The sequence below is a fragment of the Pipra filicauda genome, unplaced genomic scaffold (assembly GCF_003945595.2).
Source record: "Pipra filicauda isolate LSUMZ 115617 unplaced genomic scaffold, ASM394559v2 scaffold1033_size35647_pilon, whole genome shotgun sequence".
Lineage (NCBI taxonomy): Eukaryota > Metazoa > Chordata > Aves > Passeriformes > Pipridae > Pipra > Pipra filicauda.
In genome coordinates this window covers 19380-23446 of record NW_024103467.1, presented here as the reverse complement: position 1 = coordinate 23446, position 4067 = coordinate 19380, and the positions used below count along the sequence as shown (strand labels likewise).

Below are 4067 nucleotides of genomic sequence, written 5' to 3'. Positions count from 1 at the left end.
AGAGTGCCTCAAGATATTTGGGGCGAGCTCCCCTTCTCCGGTCACCTGCGGGATGCGGGGGGCGATGCTCCCGGGACGCGGGCGGTGCATCCACGTGCGTTCTTTCTCCTCCTTCTCCTCCTCCCCCTCTCCCTCCTCCTCTCCCTCCTCCTCTCCCTCCTTCTCTTTCTCCTCCCCTCCTATTCCCACTCCTCCTATTCCCGTTGGAGCTGGGGCAGGTCGGGATGGGGCAGCGCTGGGCTCTTGGCCGCTCCCGCCCGCACTCGGCCCCCGCCGCAGCCGCCACGGCCGGGACGGCGCGGGGGGGCCCGGCCTGGGCACCCCCCACCTCCCCTTTGCCCAAATTCCCGTCCCGGGCGGCGCTGGGGCCGAGGGGGGACCCTGGGGGGGTCCGGGGGGAGCGCTGGGCGCTGCGGGTCTGGCTGGCAACTGATGAGTCATCAGCGCTGCGCGCTCGGATTGGCTGAGCACTGCTTTGGGGGTGGGGCTGCAGGAAAGGGGGTTCTTTGCAGGGGAAGACATTTGGAGCTGGGAGGACTCCAAAGCTGAGCCGCAAATGCCCCTTGTGGGGATCGTGGGGGGTCCGCGGGAGGTGATTTGGTTTTAGGGGTGTCCCGGTGGCGGTTCCCGGCAGAGCCCCGGCGGTGGGCGGGGGGATGCGGGGTCCCCCCCCGCGGTGGGGGTTGGTCTTGTTGGAAATGATCCAACTTGCCTCAAATTGTAGTCAGTGGCAGCAGTTGACCGGGTTTCTTTTCACGGGCTCTTGTCGCTTTGATCTTTAAAGCACCCAAACTTGGAGTTTCTCTGCACTGGCTCTGATGAGCTTCCATAAACAAAGCCCGAGGGAGCTGAAGATTGGACATCTGGGATCTTAAATTCCTGGTCCTTCAAGGACATGTTGGAGGAACCAGAAGGTCCAGAGGGGATTAACAAAGACATTGCAGTCTGAGAGTTGGAGACTCTGTGTCTGAGGAGGAGTGCTAAGAGGACCAAAGAAAGTGGACCAAATTAGCCAGTTAAGGATAGAATACTGATTAGAGTCTTAATTAATGAAGATAATTCCTTAGTTCATTAATTGGGGTAAATTAGAAGCAATGAACATTAATTTGTTTGTTTGTTCAAATGTATAAATGTGTGAAAAGTCTGGAAAGGGACAGGCGTGGCTGGAACGATTGGCTCCCTGTCTCTGGGAGCCAGAACAAAGCAGTGCCTGGCTCACCAACACTTCCCAGGGGCGTTGGAGGGTTTCATTTCTTCCCAACGCTTTTCAGGGACAATTCTTGGTGAGCCAGGTGGGACAATGCTGTCGACCCTCCAGGGATTCCGGGACCCTGAGGACTCCAGCGAGCAGTGAAAATATTCTTCTGGGAGATCTCAGTCCCTGGATCTGGTGAGTTCAAAGCAAGATCCCTGGAATTTTATTAAGGCATTGCTGAGCATAGAAAAGGTATACCTAAGCATCCTAGAAATGGAGCTCTAGAACAGAATAGAATAGAATTGGGTTGTGAAAGTGATGATAGAACTGTAAAAGAAGGAGTATGATATTTGGCTTATGAGAAGAAATCACTACTGACTAAGTGAGAGGGGTGGGTTCCATGCCCCAGGTGTGGTTCAGGGGGTGGGTTCCAGGCCCCAGGTGTAGTTCAGGGGGTGGGTTCCAGGCCCCAGGTGTGGTTCAGGGGGTGGGTTCCAGGCCCCAGGTGTGGGTCAGGGGGTGGGTTCCAGGCCCCAGGTGTGGGTCAGGGGGTGGGTTCCAGGCCCCAGGTGTGGGTCAGGGGGTGGGTTCCAGGTTCCAGGTGTGGTTCAGGGGGTGGGTTCCAGGCCCCAGGTGTGGGTCAGGGGGTGGGTTCCAGGCCCCAGGTGTGGGTCAGGGGGTGGGTTCCAGGCCCCAGGTGTGCTTTGCCCACAGATCAGTCACACACAGAGCTCTTGCCCATAGAGCTGCTTTGGGGAGGGCTTTGCTCAGGGAACTGTGTTTGTCAAACCCAATGGTCAGTGCTGGAGAAAGTGAAGTGTTTGGGGAGTGTGTGTTACTGGGAGTGTGTGTTATAGTATTAGAATCCTGTCTGACTCGGGGATGCCCATAATAGATATAAAAAAGAAAAAATTCACTTGTTGTAGAGTGTTAAATGCAGTAGTTTGTTCTTGTGTGCATTTTAAAGCATTTGGTGCACATGAAATATTTGAAGGAAGGTAAATTGCCACAGCAGCTGTTAAGCTGGGATTGTGTGTTCAGAGCATTCTTTAGTGTCAGCTTTAGTGTTTGCAGGGGTTGGATTTGTGTTAATTGTGCCGATCTTCAATTAGTGATTAGTGAATTAGAGATTCAGTTTGTGGATTATAATACGGTTTTTCAGTTGCTGTTGTTTTGTCAGAGAAAAGAGAAGTGAACTGAAATCTCTAGATTTGTTCTTTGAACTGAGCAATAGTCAGGGTTTGGGAAGGTGTGGTTTGATGCCAGGGAGCAGCAGCAGCTGGGGAGGTTCCTCCAGCTGCAGGGGAAGGAGGCAGAAATGGTCCCAGTGAGAGAGGAGCAGAAGAAAGGATTTGGGTTTGGAAAGCTTTGGAGGGTTTAGTGTGAGAGCAGGGATTTGGAATGTGCGTGGGGAAGGGACAAACAGGAGCTGCCACAGCCTGGACTCCCCCCAGGGCTCCCGGCCAGGCAGGAAGGCTCCTGCCCTTGGAAGGTGTGTGGGAGGGCCCGGAGGTGTCATCCCCAGCTGAACCTCTGCTCCATGGACACTGGGAGGGAGAAAATGGATGTCTTGGGAGATCCTGGAGTGGCGTGTTGGGTTTGAAATAAGAGGAAAGGACAATTTAGTCAGAAACGATTCCTGTTGGTGGTGGCACAGGGCAAAAGGAAAATGGGCCTTTCTTTCAAGCATTAAAATTTGGAATTGGTAAATGGGTGTTGGCCCTTCCATTTCTTTATGTGCCTGACTGTGCTGTACCATTCCTAGGCAAGAGATGGATTTAGTGAGTTAAATGACATTTGAAAAAGGAAAAATCCAAGTTAGTGGGTGCAGCTGCTCTGTCATTCCTGGGTTTTGGTGTCATTGTGTCACTCAGGGATCCTGAGGAGGGTGAAGCCCTTCTGTGCAGGACATGGAGATGGTCCCTGGCCTGTCCAAATGCATTAAATGCTGCTGCTGAAGGAGCCCCCCCAGTGATTTTATCTGCATTGACCCCCTGGAGCCCACGGGCACCTGCTCCTGCCTGGACAGAAACCAGGAGCTTCCTTGGACTGGTGTCCCCCAGGAAGGACGTTTTCCCCCCTGTTTCTGAGGCTTTTAATAGTCTTTGATCAATAAATATTTCTCCATGGGATTTCTCCTGTGGTGTCTTCTTGAAGCCTGAAGCAAGCAGAGGAGGGGATGCCAAAGATCCGCCCTCCCCTCTCTATTGTCACTCTGCACCCCCCAGGCCCTTCCTCTGCAGTGTCCTGTCTCCCTGGACATCCCCCCTGGAACTTGTGCCCTTCCCTGCTGGCACGGGTGGGCACACCCCCCATCCCAGTCATGTTCCCAAGCACTGCCAGGGCCACCTGGGTGACCAGCAGGACATGAGTGGGGGTGGCTTGTGAGAGAGTCCCCAAAGGCTCCCTGTCCCCAGAGAGCAGAGCCACGGGGACCAGGGCAGCTCCCCCAGCAGGTCCCACTGCAAATGGCCCGGTTTGTGCTCCAGGGAGGAGGTTTTATGTGATAAGTAAGCGGCTATAAATTTAGGTTGCAAGGAATAACGAATTTATTAAAGCCACAAATAAGCAAAAACGGCCAGCCGGGTGACCAGAGGAAACCCCTTGTTCCTGCCGCAGTCCGCAAAAGGGGAACGAAAAAGAGCACTTCTTATACCCTCTTTCAGCCACCTCCCCCAGTGTCACGTCATTAGTCCATTGGTTTGTGGTTTCGTGGGCTAAGTCCTGTGTGGTTCCTCTTTCGCGGGCTCGTTCCAGGTTGGTTCCTCCGTTCGCGGGCCTGTCCTGTTACTGGGGGCACCAACCAATAGTCCAGGGGTCCATAATCTCCATAGGCCGTGTGCTGGAAATTTCCACCGGGGTGACGGTTGAT

The 4067-nt window shown here is 54.0% G+C and overlaps 1 long non-coding RNA gene across 1 annotated transcript; it reads left to right on the top strand.

The window, feature by feature from the left end:
* The first annotated feature begins 614 nt into the window (after positions 1-614).
* LOC120322651 lies at positions 615-3327 on the top strand. The gene is made up of 2 exons (XR_005562474.1): positions 615-1390; positions 3070-3327. It is a non-coding gene; the product is annotated as an uncharacterized LOC120322651 (long non-coding RNA).
* The last annotated feature ends 740 nt before the right edge of the window (positions 3328-4067 follow it).